Below are 24470 nucleotides of genomic sequence, written 5' to 3'. Positions count from 1 at the left end.
AATATTTTGATAATAATAATAATAACTCATTAGCTTATAGACCTTCCATGACATCTTACACAGTAGATTAGTGTCTGTAAGTAAATGAAACAGCAGGAGATGCCCTAGATCTTTTACACGTTTTCACTCAGCCATATCTATTGCAGTGCATCTTCAAAATGCACTTAACAAAAGAGGTGAAATGAAAGACGTTTGTCCTTGCTTTTCTTTGAATCATGTCTATAGAAAATATAACAAGGTTAAGATGTGTTGCCATCTCCCAAAATAGAAACATATGTAGCAAATAAGAGTATTATAATTCATGGAAAATGTAGCACTAAAAGATGATGATCACTGGATTTAGAACCATCATAACTTTTGAGCTTTATAAAATGTAGATAAAAATATGCAATATAATTGTACATAGCCTCTTTGTTCTTAGGCACTGTCAAAATAAACTTCAGTGCTTTTATAACTATAAACAACAGCATATATGTATATATAGATATGTGCATATATAGATATACGTATATGTATATATAGATATATGTCTATAGCTATATATGTATGCACATCCTATGTGTATGGATATGTCTAGTTATGTTGGTATATATGTAGATATCTATAACTATATGTGCATAAATATCTTTTCTGATATACCTACTACTGTCAATATATATGTAGATATCCATAAGTAAATGTGCATATGTATCACTATCTGTATATGTGTAGACATATATGGCTCTGTATATGTATATATCTGGGTGTGTATATGTAAATCTATGTACACATACATTCCCATCTATATATGTCATGTGTGTATATATATATATATATATATATATATATATATATATATATATATATATATATATATACACACATATATATATATATATATATATATATATATATATATATATATATATATATATATGTGTGTATAGATATCTGGATAATTATATATAGAAATATTTTCACCATATGTCCTGAACATGGAGTGTAGCCCTACCTCAGCCCCTATAGTCCCAACTTTGTAGTGCAAGGGGATGTCAGGTATGTATAGCAGGTATAGTGGTAGACTATTGCTATTGTCATAGGGATTGTCTTCATAGACATGGTGTGTGTTGGAGGTCACATCTGCTTTTCACATGTGTGCCATTGGCTACTGAAATACATCCTAAGGACATCATAGTACAGTACTGCTGCTAGCAAGTAATGCTCCTATGGACTACAGCAGAGATATTGGCCAATATATGTGGACATTCTGACCCACTCTGGACAGTCCAGAGGTATACACAGAACCCCTTAGTGCAAAACCTGTGGACCAAGCCTGACATTGTGGATGTTAACAGCCATGTAAATGGGTATAACACATAATGACTGGTATACATTTGCCCCCATAGGTTATGCATTCACACACCCCTGTCTGTCCTGACACATAATAACTGCTAGCACAGAGGCACCATGGCCACATACTACCCACTAGATATTGACATATATCTGTACAGCATCCCACTGCTCTGTCTGACATACATGACTGTTAAGGTAGGCCCGGCAGCAGTACATCTGGCAAGTATCTGGATATGACATCTCACTGGGTAAGTACACTAAGCTTCTAGGCATGTAACAAAGCACTGTGCAGGCTACTGGCAGACTGGATCAACACTGGCCTACATTTCCTATGAGGGACTGCACATGTACCTGCATATATAGCAGGCTCTACAGGCATGTCACAGCACAGGGTAAGATACACTTGTGTGAAAGTGCATAACCACAACCAATGTGAACGCAGCCACATATGGTAAGCTAGCATAATATTACAGTATATGGACTATCTGTTCAACACCATCCTCATATGTGCCACTCACACACTAACCCTATATATACTGGGCCACTACACAGTGTGGCCAGATGCCTGTCTGTGGTATGGGACATGTGTGAGTATGGCCCTACAAACATGTAAGCCAATATGGTAGCATACAGTGGAGCAGCATGTAACATCAAATAGGATGGGACCAAGAACATTGACATCTACCACAGTCTGTACACAAGCCTAAGTACATATTAACAATACACACACTTTCAACATTTCCCATAAGTACACAGACCTCAGTACTGTACACACAACCACAGAATGTCCAGGTTATGTCATCAAATATAACCCCTACTGTACATAACGTGTAGCAGTCTGATATCTTACTGGCTTGTTATCAGATTATGTCACTAATTATGGTGTACAGCACATATGCACCTCTTAATGCATGACATATGTACAAAGGTTGACTGAGTTGTGGCTGGAAGCACATACACAGGGCCAATATTGACATGTTGCTGCAATAACCTCATACATTTGCTGTTGTAACAGGGTTTGTTGCAACATATGTCCTATGAGGGATATGAAGTCAGTAGCTGTCACAGCTTTCACCATCTACAGACTGCAATCCTCACACTACCTTCTTCAGTTCACAGATAGATGGTCTGTGGGTAACACATGAAACCAAAGGCACCACACACTGCCCAGTCTGCAGATGACCCTACAGATGGGGATTCCTCATAAACTTAGCACTGACATGGCAGGTATTAAAACATGTAGGACAGCCATATCCACATACACCCTGTTCAACAAACATTACTCCAAATGCAGTATAGCAGCACTTACAGTCTTTAGTCAGGTCAGGGACATCCCCCTACTGTGTGTTGCCCTGTTTTCGCAGTGTATGTTGTTAGAGGTAAATGCCAATCCATCTGAGATGCTGTTTGCCAAACAACAGATCAAGTTCCTGCTCACAGTGAATGAAAAGGCCCAACACCAACATGATGTTCCTAGATACTGGAGTGTGTTTCTATGCAATTAGCTATGGGAATGTTACCACAGCTGTTCCACATGCAATAAGCTAGAGGAGGGCTGCAATTCATGCAGAGGCCATCAGCTGATCATGAGCATCACTTAAAATACACATGCTGCTGCCTAAGCAAAGCAGGTGTATGTCTCCACATCCACCAGAGAGGAAGTGAGAGAGGCAGACAGAGGCAAAGACAAGTTAGGGAGGGGTGGGAGAGTAAAACCTAAACATGTTTGTGTCACACACCTACCAGCACAGGGTATCAAACCCCTGATGACTATGTAGTGCTATCCCATTTCTGTGCAGTTATTGGATGCGCCACATAGGTTACATGTTGAGGAGCCCTCAGAATGTATATGTGATGGTGAGTGACATCTGCAACAGGGATATGGTAGCTATACGGTAGGTGTAGTACACGTGCCTGTCCGCATGAACAGGTGCCAGCGTCAACACAGCCACACTCTCACAGGGACACGCACACACTGACACACTTGGCAGGGCCAGGAATAAAACTCATCACTAGTGAGATTGCCACAACACATTACTGTGCAGGTATCACATGCACCACAGGGGTCATACAGAGGTTATATGAGCAAAGGGTATGGGGCAGTGTCTGACATCAGACAGCATGCTTCAGTATGCCAATGGGGGTTGTAGTGAGTGTGAATGTGATCATATGCATCATACAACACACACACGCACACACACACACACACACACACACACACACACACACACACACACACACACAGTGCCAGTACTGACATGCACGGGTGCATTGTTGCATGGGTGTTTGGTGGTCGACTGTGCCAAATGGCTATACAAGGCTATTTGATGAGTATACCTTGGCATCAGGCAACATGACAATGGTCTGCACTGTGGCTTGGGGTGTTGTTTCTGGATTTGCCCACACAGGTGGGTATTGTATTCACTATCCAGTCACCTGGGTGACTATTACGTGTGGCCAATGTTGTGCATTGCTTGCCATGTATGTGTTCCTTAGTTCATGACATGGACGGTGTCTGTGATGGGCACACCATCCCCCACATGCATGTACAGTGACATGTGGAACTGTACCTGGGGTGTCTGGCCCTTGTTGTGTACACAGATTATCATCAGATATGCCAGTCCTGGGCTCATATGGTGGGAACTGGTAATGGACAGCAGGTGTACCCTGCACCTACATTGACAGCATTATAATGGCATTCCCTGGTGTCAGTGGGATCTGTCCATACAAGGCATAATTTCAGGCATGGTATGTCCTTTGTGGGTCACATTTGATGGCACCACAAGTGTTGCAGGTGTCCAGTGGGGAACATATGGAAGGTGCACTGTCTGCATGTACGTGCCTATTAGACAGATGGACAGGGTGCCATGCCCTCTGTAGCCCACTGCAATCACTCCATAGTAACTATCAGTGGGCAATATGCAGTGCACTACCAACATAGTGGCTGTTGCTTAGGCAAGAGTGTGTGTGTGTGTGTGTGTGTGTGTGTGTGTGTGTGTGTGTGTGTGTGTGTGTGTGTGTGTGTGTGTGTGTATATGAGACATGGGTTGAGAGTGTTCTCTGGGTAATACTGGGGTTGTTAACTTTGTTTGCTTGGCCTTGATGTCACATGTATGGGTATGGATTTGCACCCCAGCCACTCGGCTATTTCACATCTGTTATCCCTGCACGGTGGACATTGTGATATATACTAGGGCAACCATATAAGAAATTTGCAAAACTTGCTCCGCATTGGGCCCAATTGTTACACACGCACAACCACCTTCACACAGGACACGTGTTACAAACAAAAACACACACCTGTCATGTCTGGAAAAACTGAGGGTGATGCTACTCAGTGCTAGAAGTCTAAATCTCAAAATGCACTCACTTGAGGCACTCCTTAAAATGGAGAACATCGATATCTGTGCAGTGACTGAGACATGGCTCAAGGCTACAGAGATTACCCCTGCACTACCAGGCTATAACTCATATCATACCTTTCGGCCATGTAACCTGGACCGGAACACTAAAGGTGGAGGTGTATCCATATTCATTAAGGATATCCACACCTCCAGGCTAGTTGCTCAGCATAATGCATCCGAGGTTAACCAAGTGCAACTAACTCTGGGCAAAACTGCAATCCAAATTGTAGCTTACTACAGATCCCCCACCATGCCCCAGGATTCCCACTCCTCTTTTCTTGATGTACTGGAAAATATTAAGGTTCAACCAAACACCCTAATAATCGGCGATTTCAACTATCCCACCATTAACTGGGAAAACTACTCATGTTACAACTACTTTGCTCAACGCTTTCTGAAATTCATAAATCCCAATGCCCTGGATCAACTTATCCACACCCCCACCAGGGCAAAAATATCCTAGATCTAGTCATTACCCACATGAGTGACCAGTGTTCCACACCTGAAGTCAACGCCTAATTGGTCCGATCCGACCACAAGCTAATCACCCTAGATATCTGCATTCTGCCCCCACCCCCCATTAAGGAAACCAAGGTAAAAAATTTCTACAAAGCTAACTTCATGTTTCTTAAGACAGAAGTGGCGAACGTCATGACACCCATGCAGATGGACAATACAGTTACGACTACTGAATCCTACACAATTGCACTTTATAAGCACTTACACAAGAGCATGGATTGTGCAATCCCATACAGAACCAATATGCTATCTTCAAAAAAAGGAAGCCAATCTGGTGGTCCCCTGCCATAAACAAACTGTACAACAAAAGAAAGAAACTGTTGCAAAAGAGAGTAAAATCCCATGAGTGGAGGAGATCCCTGGTCAGCCTCAGTAAGACGCTGCGATCCCTGATAAAACCCTCCAAAGCTAGTTACGAAAACAAAATCACCACTGATTCTAAAGACAACCAGAAAGCATTCTATAGCTATGTCAAGAATCTCAATGGCAACACTCAGATCTGCTCTTAGTTACAGCACAATGGCACTAAATATACAGACCTAACTCATATTGCCAACATCCTGGCAGATAGGTACAGTGCTAACTTTACCCCCTCTCACCCCCTAAAGGGCCCATCTCTATACCGGAAGAATGCAAAGTTCCTGTAATCACGGCTGCATAGGTAAAAACCACACTCTCCAAAGCCAAGAACACAGCATCCATGGGACCAGACAACATCCCAGGCTGCGTTCTATAGGAACTACAGAACAAACTGGCACCCCACTTAATTTCCATGTTCAATCATAGCCTCACCTCAGGCTTTGTGCCCGCTGAATGGTGCACAGCAATGGTTATCCCACTCCACAAGGGGGAGCCACCATGGACGCCAGGAACTACCACCCCATTAGCCTGATGAGCCTGGTCTGCAAGGCCATGGAACGTATCATCATGGAACTTATAAACAAAGGCATTGGTAATCTTCAAACTCTGGACCCAACCCAGTTGGCATTTGTAAAAGCCAGATCATGTCTCCTAAACCTGATAGACTTCTTTGAAGCAGTCACAAAAGCTGTAGATGACGGTAAGGTGGTTCACGCAGCCTATCTAGATCTTGCCAAGGTTTTCAACACCACCCCCCTACTCTGAAATTATAGATAAACTCACTCAACTAGGTATAAATCCCTATGTCACAAGACGGGTTGCCAACTGGCTCACTGACAGAACCCACACTGTGAAAGTAGCAGACTCCAAATCCGACTTCAGACCAGTGACGAGTACCACAGGGTTCAGTCCTGGGTCCTCCCTGTTTGGTATCTACTTCTCTGAAGTACAGGCTAACACAGAACATCTTTGGTTAATGAAGTTCACAGATGACTGCGAACTAGGAGCCATAATCGAAACTCCTAATGATGTGGACATCCTACAAAAGGGCCTCACTGAGAAAGATGCCTGGTATCAAACCCATGGCCTCTAGCTCAATGCCAAAAAGTGCATTGTCATTCCCTTTGGCAAAAACTCTGTACCCATGAACTACAACATAGGTGGTAGTATATTTAACACCGAAAGTGGGATAAGAGACCTTGGGACACAGGTGGACAGTAGTCTCTCCTTTGATAATCACATTGCCACAGTAGTCAGGAAATCCTTCTACGTGGCCCACTTCATCACAAAGGTTTCTCAGCCAGAAAAAAGAGGTCATTGTTCCCCTCTACTCATCACTTATTAGACCCATTATAGAGTACAACACCCCTTTTGGTATGTACCTCACAAGACATCTACAACAACTGGAAAGGCCGCAGAAATATCTCACAAAGAGGATTACCAACCTCAAACAGATGCCCTATGCAGACCATCTCAAAAAACTCCAGCTTTACTTCGTCGCATATCGCCTACTCAGAGGTGATCTCTGCCTAACATACAAAGCTATGTCAAACCCAGAGTTATTGGACATGCTCCACTTAAAGAAATCCCAATCCCTCCTAGCTACATGCTCTAGGGACCTAAACCTTGTCACCACAATAAACAGAACATTCCGGAGGGATAGATTCCTGTCCCAGAGACTTCCCATACTCTGGAATAAACTACCTATCTATATCAAACAAAGCTCCTCATTAGCACTCTTCAAGAAAAATCTTGATGATTGGATGGGAAATAGGAAATTCACCCCGGGGATCACTTCTGTGGCTCTGGTCGACAGTGGCACAGGAGCATAATTTTCTTGGGTGACAAAAGCCAGGGTACCTTTATGGCTGGGCTTTTATAGGCTATAGGGTTGATAGCCTAGTACCTACTTATGAACCTATGAACCTATTAGAACTCCTATCTATGTTATTACACTACAGCAGTACTCAGTTATAGCATGCACCACAGAGATTACTGGAGTATTCCTTCCCCAAAGATGTACTTTACATTGGATGACATCAGCAGGATTGCCAAAGTAGGGCATTCAAATTGTAGGGAGTGTGGCTAGGCTAAAATGCATTGCTCCCTATACAGACATCGACACACACAAAACATCCACAACCAACATGTGTGGGTATAAAACCTATAACAGAGATCTATATCACAGTACAGCATGAAGCTGTTATAGGACGGACCATGGGGATTACTGGAGAACTTTTTCCCCAAAGGTGTATTTCACATTGGATAACATCAGCAGGCTTGCCAAAGTAGGACATTTGAATTGTAGTGAGTGTGCCTATGCTAAAATGCATTGCTCCCTACACAGACATCGACACACACAAAACATCCGCAACCAACATGTGTGGGTATAGAACCCCTAACAGAGGTCTGCATCACACTACAGCATGAAGTTGTTATATGATACACCACGGGTCTTACTGGAGAACTGCTCCCCCAAAGGAATATTTCACATTGGATGACATCAGCAGGATTGCCAAAGTAGGGCATTCGAATTGTAGTGCGTGTGGCTAGGCTAAAATGCATTGCTCCCTACACAGACATTGACACACACAAAACATCCACAACCAGCATGTGTGGGCATGGAACCCCTAGCAGAGGTCTATATTACAGTACAGCAGGAAGCGGTTATAGGACGCACCATGGGGATTATTTTTTATTTTTATTTATTTATTTATTTTACATTTGTTGACCGGGCTTGTCTAGCTGGATACATGTCCATTTTCAGTAGAGGCCCGGGGAGAAAAGCTCCAAAGAACAGAAGTCGATAGACAAAATATCAGCAGATCAGTAATTATTAATACATTCATAGGCAAAATAAAGCAAGCAAGTAGGTCATACATATTGTTTAAAAGAGGTACAGACTTATGTAGATGGCCTAACATGGCTACATTGTAGACCTTTAAGGTTTTGGGTTGGGTAGTGGCTTCGGTGGGCCTGGGATGTTTGCTGTTAGTCTGGATTAGAGCAAGGGCATAGCCATTGGGAGTTTAGGAGAACCTTGAGGTGTTTTTTGAATTGGTGAAGAGAGGTCATGTGTCTTAGGTTGTTTGGGAGGGCATTCCAGGATTTGCCAATGGAATTAGCATAGAGTGCCTCACCTCCCGAGTTGTTAGATTTAATGGTCTGTACTTGTAGACTTTTGGATGACCTGAGGGATGTAAGGTTGGAGTAGGGGGTAAGTATTTTGTTCAGTGAGGGGGTTTTGTCTGGATGGTTGATTGCTTTAAATGCCTCAGTGAGTTGGTTGAGTTTGAGAATGTTGGGCAGTTCTAACCATTCCAGTGTCCTTAGATTTTGGCAGTGATGGGTGCGATAGGGCATACCTGTTATGAATCTGGCTATATGGTTATAGGTTTTAGATAGTTTATTGAGCTCTCTCTTGTTGAGGAAGGAGAATATCGGGGAGGCGTAAAGGAGTGTGGAGAGGAGGTGGGTCCGGGCGATAGTAAGTTTGGTGTGCGGGGTTAGGAAGTTCTTTATTCTATACATGGACCCGAGTTTCTTGTTTACCGACTTAATGGTCAGGCTGACATGTGTATCAAATTTCAGCTTGTGGTCTATGGTCACCCCAAGTAGTTTGGTGTAGGAGACAGGTTCAATTATGGTCCCATTGTTGGAGGATACATGAAAGGTTGGGTTGTTGGTATTAGGAGGTTCTTTTCCTTGAGAGGTAATTGGAGTGGGGAAAAATAGAAGTAATTTGGTTTTGGTTGGGTTGAGTAAAAGTTTTAGTTCCGAGAACCATTTTTCAACTACGGAAAAGCAGTTTTGGGTTGTGACTTGGAGTTTGGTGAGAGACGTCAGAGCAGATCAGGGTGGAGTCGTCTGCATATTGAATGCAGGTGGCTTTGGGAATGATGGAGTGTAGACCATTTATAAATATGGAAAAAAGTAGGGGACCAAGTATAGATCCTTGGGGAACACCGATGTTAGTGGGGAGTAGGTCTGCTAGCCTGTTTTGCCACTGAACCGCCTGTTTTCTACAAGAGAGATAGGCGTTAAACCAACTTATGGTTGATTTGCTAAGGTGATAGGTTTCCAGTGTGTGGAGCAACTGTTGGTGATTGACCATGTCGAAGGCTTTGAAGGTCGAAAGAGCGCAGAGGATATTAATTTATTATTGCGGTTGTGGTTGACTGAGTCAACAAAGGAGAGGAGAGCAGTGGTTGTGCTATGGTGGGGGCGGAAGCCATGCTGGGTGTTAGACAGGAGGTTGTTTCGAGTAAGATGGGTAATGAGTTGCTTGTGAATGCAGCGTTCCATGATTTTGGCTAGAGGAGACAGTATAGCTATGGGTCTGTAGTTAGATGTGTCAGTGGAGGACCCTCCTTTATGGAGAGGGATAATATAAGAGATTTTTCAGATTGAGGGGATAGAAGCTTCAGAGATGGTCCAGTTGATCAAGATTGAAACAGGGTAGGCTATGGCGTCAGATGCTATTTGTAAGTAATTTGCTGGGAGTAAGTCAGCCGCTAAGGTGGTTGGTTTGAGTTTTTTCAAGAGTGTTCGAATGTAGGAGGTGGATGTTGGTTGTAGGTTAAAGGAGGGTTGAGTTGGGTCTTTAGTTAAGGTTACAGCCGAGGGAGAAGTAGTAAGCTGACTGGTGAGGGACTGGATGGTCTCGGTAAAAAAAGAATTAAAAGTGTTGGCTATATCACCTGGATCTTTGCCCATGAGTTTCTCCGGGGTGGGGGTGGTAGATTTACCTGGATGGAGGAGGTGATTAAATCCAGCCCAGAATTTTTTTAGGATTATGCTGGTGTTTGTCTTGGAGGTGACAGAAATATTGTTTTTTATCCCACATAACGGCTGCTTTGGTTGAGTTTCTAAGCTGTACAAACTTAATGCGATCTAGGGGGGTTTTAGTAGTTCTCCATTTGTTCCAGGCCTGGTCTCGGAGTTTAATTTTGGTTTTAGTATCTTTTGTTAGCCAAGGTGCGATACGTTCCTTAGTTCTAGTAAGTCGCTGAGGAGCATGAGCGTCAAGTATCTTGAGGAAAGTGTCGTTAAAGTATGACACACTCTCATCTAAGGGTAGAGTTTTTAGGATGGTCCAATTACATGCTTTGAGGTCTGCAAGAAATCGGTCTGGGACAAAATTCTTACTGTTCCTAACTAATCTGGTTAGGGATGGTTTGTAGTAGGACATTTGTGTTTTATAATAAAGGTAATAAGGTGGTCACTAAGGTCGCTTGGGAAGGGTCCCTGCAGTATAGTTATTTGGATCCTTGTTAGTAAGAATCCAGTCAATGATGCTCTCTTTTTGTTGAGTATTTCCAATTCTAGTGGGAGATAGAATATTTTGGGAGAAGCCATGTAAGTTGATGGGGAGAGGATTTGAGTGTTCGGAGAAGAGGGACCAATCAATATTAACGTCCCCTAGTATTAAGGTTTCTTGGGGATAGTTGGTAGCAAACCAACTAAGAGATTGTTCTAGGTTTTCAACGTTTTTGCCTGGTGGTATATAAATTACTATGAGATTAATACATTTTTGGTTGTTTAGGCATAGATTGAGGGCAATCAGTTCTAGGTTAGGGATTTTTGGAGGTTGGTGTGGATTCATTGTGATGTTCAAGGAGTTCTTGAACATGACTGCTATTCCTCCACCTTTTCTAGTTATTTGATCGGCCCTAAGGATATTATACCCTGGTGGGATGATTTCTTCATCCTTAGTGCTAGGTTTGAGCCATGTTTCTGATAGACACATGATGTCAGGGGAGTGGGTGGCAAGCAAGGCATGCAAGTTGTGTACCTTATTATTGATACTTCTTAGATTGAGGTGAAGCATAAGGAGGGAGCCCACCATGCTTCTGGCTGCTTTCAGGGAGTTAGGGCCTAGGTCAAAATTAGGGCCCATCGAGCTTCTGGCTGCTTTCAGGGTGTTAGGGCCTAGGTCAAAATTAGGGCCTGGGTTGGGGTGGATATCACCATCTTTTGTGATGGATTTTTTCAAGTAATTAAGTATTTTTTGGAGTTTAATTAGTAATTTAAGATTATCCTTTGTTGTGGGTGCTTTAGGGTGGCGGAGGGTAGGATAGCTTCTCTTGGGAATCGGGTTATTAACAGGGTAGTGAGAGGGAGGCATGAGATTGGAGGGGTTATGGGAGTGTAGGGCGGTATGACCCTTGGGGAGGTAGGCTTCTGCTACGGCTAGAGTTTCATAACTTGTTAAAAGATAAGAAATAATAAGGAGTAATGAAATGGAGGGAAGGGTAGTAAAAGAGCTTCTATCCATGTTGTGAGGAGATGTTGGTGAGTGTAGTAAGCTGGGGGAATTACCTTGGTAAAAAGGGAAAAAAGCTGGAGGGGGGAGACTAGAACGTTAAAGGAGAGAGGTTAGTAGGCGGGCGGACAGGGGGAGTAGCCTTAGAAGTATAGACAGAAAGAGAAATGGGAGGGAGGGAGAAGAGTCAGAGTGAGGTACAGTTGTGATTGGTTGGTGAAAAAAGGGATGGCCTTAATGACCTAATAAATGTAGAGGTAGTGGGGGCGGGTGGGAATAGGGGGCAGGGTGGGGCGCGGAGCAAGCCCGAGTGCTTAAGCAGAGCGGGGACTACACCACAAGGAGTTTCCCTGGGTCTTAAAGGTAACAGTGTTCAATGTCAACTTGCTGTTTTTTTCTTTTTGCTGGGATAACCAGTAAGATAATAGCCTGGTGTTTAGATCTGGTACTGTCTAATTCCTGCCACAGACGCTAATCAGACAATATACTTTTACTTAGGATAGTCTTTTACCCTGAGTCCTTTAGGAGTTTTACTCTAAATGCAGAGGTATTGAGAGGAGGCTGGTCTGTGCATTCGCACTGGGAGGGAGTCCAAGCAAGTCAGCGATGATAGTTTAGGTGCCACGCTGTGCGCATCTGGCATGGGGTTCTATCCTGAGTCCTTTAGGAGTTTTACTCTAAATGCAGAGGTATTGAGAGGAGGCTGGTCTGTGCATTCGCACTGGGAGGGAGTCCAAGCAAGTCAGCGATGATAGTTTAGGTGCCACGCTGTGCGCATCTGGCATGGGGGTCTATCCTGAGTCCTTTAGGAGTTTTACTCTAAATGCAGAGGTATTGAGAGGAGGCTGGTCTGTGCATTCGCACATTGGATGACATCAGCAGGATTGCCAAAGTAGGACATTCGAATTGTAGTGTTTGTGGCTAGGCTAAAATGCATTGCTCACTACACAGACATTGAAAAACACACACAAAACATCCGTAACCGACATGTGTAGGTATAGCACCCCTAACAGAGGTCTATATCACACTACAGAATGAAGCTGTTATAGGATGCACCATGAGGATTATTGAAGAACTCCTTCCCCAAAGATGTATTTCACAGTGAATGACATCTGCAGGATTGCCAAAGTAGGGCATTTGAAATGTACTGAATGTGACTAGCCTAAAATGCATTGCTCCCTACACAGACATTGAAACACACACAAAACATCCAGAACTGCCATGGGGTGGGAATATAACCCTACCAGAGTTCTATATCACACTACAGCAACACACAGTTATGGCACGTGCTATGGAGATTATTGGGTTAAATCCTTCCCAGAGGTGTATTTCTAGGTGGATGACTTCAGCAGCCTTACCAAAGTAGAGCATTCGAATTGTATGGAGTGTGACTACCCTAAAAAGCATTGCTTTCTACACAGACAGAGTCAGACACAGACACACACTTTCCAAGTCTGGGATTAGAACTCCTACCTAATTAAATTATCACACTATAGCAATACACAGTTATAGGACGTGCTATGGAGATTACTGGGCTACAACCTTCTCAGAGGTGTATTTCTAGATGGATGACATCAGCAGCCTTGCCAAAGTAGAGCATCTGCATTGTAGAGAGTGTGACTAACCTAAAAAGCATTGCTCTCTACACAGACACACACACACAAACACACACACACACACACACACACACACACATATACACACATACACTTGCCAAGTCTGGGATTAGAGCTCCTACCTAACTAATTTATCAAACTACAGCAGTACGCAGTTATAGGATGCACTATGGAGATTACTAGGCTGCAACCTTCCCAGAGGTGTATTTCTAGGTGGATGACATCAGCAGCCTTACCAAAGTAGAGCTTTTGAATTATAAGGAGTGTGACTATCCTAAAAAGCATTGATCTCTACACAGACAGAGACACGCACACAAACACACAATTGCCTTGTCTGGGATTGGAACTCCTACTTAACTAGTTTATCACACTACAGAAGTACACAGTTATGGGACATGCCATGGAGATTACTGGGCTACAGCTCTCCCAAAGGTATATCTTGCAGTCAATGACCTCAGCAGGGTTGTCATAGTAGGGCTATGGGGAGGGCAGTGTGTGTGTGCATGTGTCATAACCCATACATCTAGAGGCTGACACGCCACATGCGGGCACACACATGGTCATATTTCACAGGTACGTATATACAACTGCTAGATGACTACTTTCTTGTACAGTCATGTTGCACAGCTAGCACATGCAGCACACAGTCTGTAATGCTGACAGATACCGGCGGCTAGTATCTGCATTGAGTGACATCTGACCCTCGTGGTTGGGGCCCTTTGGCTGTGTGCTGGGTGGAACAGGCTTGGATGGCTCCTTGTCCCAGTCACCCTCTTCCACACATCTATGTACGTCTACCTTTGGCTTGTTATAGTGTGTTGTCCTTACATATATGTCTGTATTTCTATCCACTATGTGTGCAAGGCATGAGTGGTGCATACTGAGGAGTGTCTGCACTAACATCTGTGACTGCTAGATATTTCTGGTCCACTGGTGTTTGCAGATATGGCCTTCATGTGTTTAAGTGTGTGAGCATGCCCAGTATGCCTGTCTGTATTGAATGTGTGGATTGAGTCCAGGTAGTTTGTACTGCAGTGCTGACCTTTGTGTTGTACACCTACAGGTAGCATGTTGTTTCTGCAGTGTATCCGTCGATCATTTGGCATTGACTGTTACTACATTTCTGCATAGGATGGGAGGGCACACCTGACTATTTCTACATTTCTACACAGGATTAGGGGGGGCACACCTGACTACTACTACATTTCTACTTAGGATGGGGGGCACACCTGACCGTTATTACATTACTGCGTAGGATGGGTTGGCACACCTGACTATTTCTACATTTCTACACAGGATTGGGGGGGCACACCTGACCATTATTCCATTACTACGTAGGATGGGGGGCACATATGACTATTTCTACACAGGATTGAGAGGCACACCTGACTGTTATTACATTACTACGTAGGATGGGGGGCACAGCTGACTATTTCTACATTTCTACACAGGATTGGGGGGCACACTTGACTGTTATTACATTACTACATAGGATGGGGGCACACCTGACTATTTCTGCATTTCTACACAGGATGGGGGGGCACACGTTATTACATTACTACATATGATGGGGGGCACACCTGACTATTTCTGCATTTCTACACAGGATTGGGGGGCACATCTGACTGTTATTACATTACTATGTAGGATGGGGGCACACCTGACCCTTGTACACATTTGTTATGACTGTACTGGTATGTCAAGTACTCCATTTCATTCTCTATTCTTACCTATCATGCTGACTAGAGGCATACCAGTGTACTACAGATCTTAGCTTTGGTTGCCCTACATATTACTGTCTGACTTACTACCCTTCAGAACTAACATCCCGCTGCCTGACCTGCTGTAGACTGTCTGTGTAGGCCTGGGGGGGAGGGTACCCATATCCATCATTTAGAGGCCATAGCACAGGTTCTGTTTGGGTTTGTCTACACCTGTCCTGCTGGCTGAGACTGATGTTGGGTATGTGAACCTCCTTGACTGGCAAGTGTGAGTCATATAGACACACATGTCACCCAGCACATTTCCTGCAGTGGGTTCTGTCACCCTGTGTAGTACTGGTTACTATGGGGAATCCAGTATGTGTTACAGATGTCATGGTGTGCCTACTTTCTGCTGCCACAACATTCAGCCACCCAATTCCCTTGCATGTTCACATCCATAGCATAGATACAGGTAATGACACATTCTACTCCATTTGGCAACTATTAGGTTGATTGACATAGCTTGTGGGTGTGCCAGACTTGCAGATGGTGCTGGAGGGCTGCCTATGTCGGATGCACATGGTACACACCCTATACATGGTTGAGCACAGGTAGTGTCATGTTTGGCATCCCTTTTACTGTATGTGCGAGTCAGAGAGATGTGTCATTCCCTGAGTCCCTACTGTGTCAGTGTATGTGCTATGCATTGTCTCTTTGCCATGGCCTTGGCATACTGGGCATGCCTCCATCTGCCTACTGGAGCAGGCTCAGGTTGTTCCTCCTCTGAGTCACTCTGTGCCTGTGCAGGCATGGCATTGGTGGGGGGCTGTGTTGCCCTGCCCCTTGATATTCCTGCAGCAGCTGTTTCTACAGGACCATATTGTGTAGCATGGCACATACCATAACAATTTGGGTACATGTAGCTGGTGAGTACTGCAAGGCTCCACCGGATGTGTCCAGACACTGGAACCATGACCTGAGTATTCCAAACACATGCTCTATAAGTCTGGTCTGTGCGTGTGCCTCATTATGGCATTCTTGTTCAGGTGTGTGTGCATTTCTGATGGGTGTCATCAGCCACTGCTCCAGTGTGTAACCAGCACCCCCCACTAGGTGGCCATAGGGGATGTCCCCATAGGCAAATCTCTGTTAAAGCTGCATCAGATGCCAAATGTGGGAAGCTTCCAGGGCAGCCAGCACACACATTCATTATAATGCCCTGGGCATCACAGACAACCTGGCAGTTGATGGGGATGCCCCTGCCATTGATGTCAACCCTACCCTGATCACCAGGTGGTGCTTTGTGTATATGCATGCAGTCTATAGCACCCACTACCTCAGGGCATTCTGCTGTTTGGTGGAAGAGATGTATATTGCTGGCCAACATCTCACGGGTGTTGAGGAAATATACATGCTCACTGGCATGTGCTGACATGGCATCCAGGAACTGGTGGAATACTCTGGATGCTGACGCCTGTGAGATCCCAGTGATATCCCCAGTTGAGCTTTGTGAGGTACCTGTGGCTAGTATTCCTAGGCCTACACATACCTTAGTATCCACTGGGATGGGTTCCCCTTTGTTAGTTTGGTGTGTCAGGTGTGGCCAGCATAGCTCAATGATTTGCTGTAAGAGGTCCCTGTCCAGCCCATAGTGCTCCACTATCTCCAGCTCATGTAGCCCCTGGTAGGTTACCCTGGGTCTGTACACTCTTCTCCATCTGCTCACTGTGGGTTTATCAGCAGCATTCACATCCTCACCACCCTCAGCCTCTTGTACATGTTGTTCTATGTTGCCTACTGAAGTCCCCCTCATTTTGTAGGTTTATTTTTTAAACGTTCCCCGCTTGTATACACCGGTGGTGTAGACTATGGGAAACACCAGAGGGGAAGGCGTTTGCATAGTTTATAGTAATGTTCTGGGTTGGGCTGATCTGCTGCCTGTGAAATTGGCTGATTCTGATACATTTCACCTGCCAGCTATGCTAGTTCTCCTTGATCACCTTCCTACTGCTGTTTTCCCTTCCCATTGCCTTCTTGTTTAAGCCCGGGGGCGTGCCGTGCAAACAGAGTGCTCAAATGTGCACAGTGCTGCTATTTCCTGGTTTAACTTTTTTTCTTCCTTTAAAACCCAGTGCGTGCCACGCACACCCGCTTAGGCAATGTAAAGCGTGCAAGGCAGATTCAAACACACACCCTAGCTTAGCTGTGCTAAGCAAGGAGCAAACCCGAGCCGCAGGGCTCCAATCCACTTACAGGATGCCTGACACCCCCCCCCCCCAATGATGTCAGCTAACTCTTAGGCTTGTATCTAGCTATTCCTACTCTTACACTGTTGGGACCTGACTAGCATGCTGGGGAAAACTGGGATTCGCAATAACTTCCCTCATTTGCATAGGATTGCCTGCTAATGCATAGTTGCATGTCTCACACTGAGCCTCACTCTTAGCAACCACTACTCACTGGCTATGTTGTTTTCTGCCTGCCATTGACTTGTAAGGCAGAATAGTGATTTTAGTTAGAATGCTTAATTTAGGTTTATTTTGTTATCCCCCCCGATCCAGTTTGCGCATCACTGCCTTCTACTTAAACAGCCGAGATCAGATAAAAAAAAAATAAAAGTTTTTATTTTTTATTTTTTAAGCTGTTTGCAATGCCAATGGCCTTATACTTGACCATTGGCATGCTTCCTGAGTGATATGCAGCCTTTATTTGGAGCTGTCACAGCTCCGTTTTGGATTTTGCAGAAATGTACTCTGTTACTAACCGAGTAAATTTCTGCAGATTGCACTAGCCTGCACGGCCATTTGCAAGCTTCCTGGATTGCAAATTCACCTAATTTGCATGGATTTCTCCTGCAAATGGGGTGATTTGCATACAGGGGCTTAGAACGTGCAGGACTAGTGCAGGAGTGCTCGTACATGCCCCTGCCAGCTGCTCCTGGATCGCACAGCAGGCATATTGCCTGCTGGAGCTCCTGCACTAATCCTACATGGCGTGCAGGGCATAGAGAATCTGGGGGATAGTCTATAGTATTGGTGTTATCACTGAACATGTAATAATCACAGGTCTCATAATTATCTTTAATTCCTATCATAATACCTCCACCTGATGTTTTGTAAGAATGTCTGTTAAAGTAAAAACATTATACCCTGACAGAACAGAAATATACACACACCCCCCTACACACGCGCACGCACACACACACACACACACACACACACACACACACACACATATATATATATATATATATATATATATCTACATATATATAGAGATAGATATAGCTACACACACAGAGATTATTATTTTACTTATACATGTGTTACTTCTGTATTTATTTAGACAATTATTTTAGAGCATAAACATTCCATATATTTGCATACAGATGCAGTTCTATAGACAGATATATTATTACAAATAAATGAAAATGGTAGAGGCTGGGGGATGGATGTTTAAAAAGTGATTGTTTTACTGTTCTGAATGCTTTTATGATACTGCAAACATTCGTGCTACACAACTTTACTTGGATGGGCTAAGATTTAACATGTGTAGGAAGTCGTGGGGTTTGTGTTAATTTTTTTATAGGAAGATGATAAGCAGGCATGGTTATTGTTGTGTTTGACTGATGATTGCATCAAAAGTTTTTTGTATATGACGTTGACCTTTTTTATCATGTGCGTTAATGATGCAAAACAAAGGATCAATGCAGAGAAAGGAAAACTTTAGCCACGAGGAAAATCACATCCTCATGACAGCCCTTACGACATATGGAAAACATCTGTTTGGTAAAGGGGGGCCCAAACAAGCAGAGAGTACAAAAACTCTGGATCACTTTGTTATGTGAAATAGTGCAGCGAGCGAGAGAATCTGCACATTAAGACAGTTAAATAAGATGGCATATGATTTGGTAGGATATGCTACAAGCAATGCGAGGCGGAATGCAATTGTCCTTGCCAGTACATGAGGGCCTAAGGCAAGTATTCTGTTAGCATAAGATGAGGAAAACCTCCTTTCCATCCATGGGGATGACTATGGCACAGAGGATGGTGGCACTGGAATAATCAGAGGTGGTATGGACACTGGCTGTTACCAATGTCTGCAGCTGTAACACTTATCTGCTCAGGAAGGTTAGTTTAAAAACATATATGTATATATATATATATATATATATATATATATATATATATATATATATATATATATATATGGATCCCCTACACTACACCGACACACCTCAAACCCGACAGCCAAAACGCCGACACCAAAACACCAAAAGCACACAATACTGACAGTCCACATTACCGAACACCATAACACCGACTCACAACACACACACAACACAAGCACACCAAAAACCTTATAAACCTGCACAAAACCTTACATACACAACTATCTATGCACTAACCTTAACCCAAAACCTAACCCTATGGTCCGTCACTATCGCACACTTACCTTACCCGCACCCTAACCCTAAAGTCTGTCACTATCGCACACTTACCTTACCCGCACCGTAACCCTAAAGTCCGTCACTATTGCACACTTACCTTACTCGCACCCTAACCCTACAGTCCGTCACTAATGCACAGTTACCTTACCCACACCCTAACTTCCATCACTATCGCATACTTACACAGTCACGCTCATTTCGCATGTCGGTGTTTTTAACATCGGGGTTTCGAACTGTCAGTTATTTCCAGTGTTGGTGTTCTCTTCGTCGGTGTTTCGATCTGTCGGTGTTCTCAGGTAGACCTATATATATATATATATATATATATATATATATATATATATATATACCTTTTTTTTTTTTTTTTTAAGAAAGAATTGAATTCTGGCATGGAAAGATCACATTAGACACATGACAATTACTAGTAACAGGTGAACTTTCCATATCTACACAAAATGACAATGAAGGCAGTGTGTATTGTAAGTGTCCCCCCACACCCCCTAATAAGAATACAGTAATATATGCCATTTCTTTATTAGTACTGCTTTCAAATTATTTTTACAGAGAGCAGCAGAAACAAGCAATACCACTAGTCCAATAACTTTGGAGGATATCAAATGACTGTTGAAGATGATGAGGATGATAACATAGCTAAGTGTATGAGGCAGTCTAGGGAAAATAGCAAGCGGGCCCCAAGTTTAATGGCAGGATCTCACACCCCACAACATATTTTTAACTCTGCAGGAAGTGACATGGATCACAAAGTCAAATATGTACCTGACATTATACTCAAGCTTGAAAAGGAGGAGAATCCAATGTTCCTCTACAACAGTATCTCCAAACTCAGACAAAATACTTTCATGATGATGGCAGGCTTTCAGAGGTAACAGTGTCCAAAGTAACATCTTTAAAAAGGGGAGCCAGGCAGGGATATTTGTTAAAGCTACCCCAATAAACACATAAGGCATTGGCTGCTCAGTCACAAATGTTTAGTGAATTGTTAGGGCTCAGATCTCTCCCATAAGGAATCAGCTGGAAATGGTTAGACCCCTCCATGTTATGCAAGAGAATTTCCAGTACTACTTGGAAATGGCATAAAGTAAGGATAATCCACAATCACACTGGTGTGTAGTATGCTGGCACACCAAGCATCTGCAGCCACCTTCATCCATACACTTGTTAGGACTTACCAGGCTCAAGTAGGAGTCAGTCTTGGAAGGGGAAGAGGGTGGGGTACTGTCCAGGCACAGCAGGTCAGATCACATGACACTGCAGGTGATTCTCAAGAAAGTCAAATAAAACAAACAAAGCAGATTTCGTATATCTGCACATAGCAGAATCTCTCATTCAGGTACCCGATTACATTATGCAGGATTGTGAGATCAGTGTCTGCAGGATCACCTGCATCATACCTCTCAACTGTCCAGATTTTCACTGAATGTCCAGATTTTTGCCTTATATTTTTGGTTTGCTATGGTTTTCTGGATTTTTGTGGCAAATCAGTGATGACTGAATTCACTAAATAATAACAGGCATTTGAGTTTCAGACTTCATATCCTTCAGAAAATGCATGGTAACACAAAACCTTCTATTCTATTAATTTTCTAAGTTAATAAAAGCAATATTTAAAATTTGTCCATGTTTTTGGGGCTTTATCCCCCATTACCTTTGGTTTTGTCCAAATGTTTTGTGCTAAAAGGTTGAGAAATAAAACCTGCATCAAGATCATCACGACCAGCTCACTATCCAGCTCTCATAAGCATCCCCTCCTGAAAATCATATCGTTTAGCCTATCTTTAACCTACTGTAATTCAAATGTGACACTTGTACAACTCACAATTAGATCTTCACAAACACATGTTAATGATTAACTTGAAAGGGGATAAATTATTAAATTAATAGGTTAGGAGGAGCTTAGGACACTTTTCAACTGAATGCATTTCATTGCTGCAATGCTACTGCTTAAAAACTCAGGGAACTGTGGAAAAAAAATTGTATGTCATAACATAACATAAGATAACAGTCATTAACACCACTGCTCATATGCATTACCATTCTTGAAGCTGGGAGTAACTCACAACTTAGTAGTAGTGATACACGTTTTCATAGAAATGCATTAATATGAAATAAACAGATTAAAATGAATGTTGTGTCTAACACTGCTGCCATTTCACCCTCACCACTGCATACATAATCATATTTTTTGTCTTTGAGACCAAAAATGATTGTGTATGACAAAATATATACACACACACACACACATATATATATATATATATATATATATATATATATATATATATATATATATATATATATATATATATATATATATACACACACACACACACATACTAATTGTACCACTTGAGGACATTCACTACATACATACTTAGGTAAATCACCTTGCAGTTAAAATTATAATTATTCCTCATATCATGCCTTACAACATTACTGAACAGGAGTCAGTCAGTAGTCAGACATGACTTTCATGACCTTTACAAACAATAATTTGAGTACGTGTTCTGAAATTAAAAGCAAAACATAATTATTTAAAGATAAACAATGACAAATAAACAGTGACAGCAGATGATGCACCACTTAGCATAGCCCACAGATATCACTGCATGCATCAGTTATACTCTGTGTGCTTTTTACAAGAAAGGAAACACTGTCTTGTTTGTCACAGTCCACAGTCCTGGACAAGACATCACCCCTTTACCTGCACAGCAATATAGTGCGCATGAGCCTGCTAGATGTGGCTGGCTGGTCATCATTAGTCATTGTAGGTCTTGAACTGGGAGTTGCAGGATCATGTCATGCAGAATGCAACATGCAGTAAACATTCTGCACCCAGTTGCTCAGTTGCTGGGTAATCCATGCATTTAAACTGAGTCTTCAGGAGTCTTAGACCCTCTCAATAATAATACGGGTCTGGAACTGGGATATTTTGTAGGTGTCTTCTGCTGCTCTGCTTGGACTTTTCAATGGTGTCATGAGCCATGGTTTCAGTTGATATCCAGTATCACCTGAAAGACAAAAAATAAAAGAGAGAGAGAGAGAGAGAGAGAGAGATAAACAGGGCTGAGGAGGACAAAACAAAGAAAAAGTGGTTTAGTATTCAGTAATATATTTTCCATGAAAAACTACTTAATACAATCAGGAAAGAATATAATTATTTTTTCTGCTTACTGACAAGATGATCACTGGGCATCCTAGCATGCAGTAAGATGCTGTACAATGAGTTGGTGTGCCAAATATTGGAATCATGTGCACTGCCAAGATGCTGGGCAGAGACGTGGTGATTCACTCCTATGCTTCACCCACCACCTGGCAAATGATGGAATGTTAGCACTTCCCATTGCAGTGTAGATCCCCTGTAGAACAAAAGGGAACTTAATTGTAACATGGGTGCAAGCTATTGCACCAAGTATTTCAGGGAAATGTGTCACGACATAAAATGCACTCACAGTCTTGGCTTGCTCCTGAGGTGACACCAGGAAATAGATGTACTAATACACATTTGCCAAGAGTACATCCAGGAACTGCTGCAGTATCTTTAAGGTGCAAGCCTGTGACTCTAGTCTGTTTGTGAAAGGTCCTGTGGCAAGTATAGCGAGGGCTATACAGAACTTAGTATCCATGGGGATAGGAAATCCACGCATTCCTGCAGTACCCCCATGGTCATACATACTCACTAAGACCCTTATAATGTCCCTATTTACTCAGAATCTGTCAAGCATTGCCTCATTATCAAAATCATAAGCAGTTATCCTCTGCCTATATCTCCACATTCTTGGCCATTGAGTGCCACTGGAAGAAAGCAGTTTTGGCTGGGCCAAGGCAAGCAACTCACACCTGGAAATACAAAAGCTAGCAGCAAGTGACAGCATTTGTGCCAACTGCAAAGTAGATAGGATTGACCAAAACTCCAGTTTATATAACGTATCTGCAAACCTCACAGAAAAGCCAAAAAAGTCCACTATGAATTGCACATTGGTGAGAGAATGCTTCATTAGTATGCACCGTTTTACATCATTTATCATTTACGTATCATGTAAGTGGCTTCTATGAATTGCATCATAGCTGTTCTTGTTTACAGACAGTGCAGATATCCTTAACGTGTCCATATAATGACTATGAATAACACCTGTTACATCTCTTTTTAAGGTGTGTTCAATAGTTGTGGGGTAGAAACAAGTAAATAGCATTTGAAATGACTAAACCGTACAAATAGCGAAAACCAGAATGTTATAATTCGCTAATCAACTCACAAAAACTGTGTGTTCAACCAAATAAAAGGCAAGATTGTAAAATCTACTTTAATGCATAAATTGTTAAGCGCTTTCACTCAAGGTGAAGGTGATCTGGTCACCCTCCCACAAAATATATATGTCATCTAAAAAACGTGAGTAATATTTGATGTTACCAAAACAGAGCGAAATTTTAGAAAGAGAATTTATTCGCACCTATATAGTATCAGGATGAAAGACCATAAAAATGCTTTGGCAAAACACATAATCAACAAAGGCGAAAATCATTATTTCAAATTTGCTATTTTAGAGACAGTAGTTAGTAATCCTAGGGGTGGAAACATTAAGAGTATGTTGGCATACAAAGAAACCTGTTGGCAAATACTAACAGATGCCACAACACCACCCGGATTGAATGATTACATATCAGTAAAACCATTATTAGAAGTTAGAAATTGATAGATGTAATGAATTTTAATATGTAACATTTTTATACATTTTGTATTTTGTTTTGAATTTTTAATATATAGTAGGCATTGTTTTATGTAACAGTATACAGCTTTAAGAA

The sequence above is a fragment of the Protopterus annectens genome, chromosome 1.part0 (assembly GCF_019279795.1).
Source record: "Protopterus annectens isolate FY-2018-M chromosome 1.part0, PAN1.0, whole genome shotgun sequence".
Taxonomy (NCBI): Eukaryota; Metazoa; Chordata; order Ceratodontiformes; family Protopteridae; genus Protopterus; species Protopterus annectens.
This window is presented reverse-complemented; position numbering follows the sequence as displayed.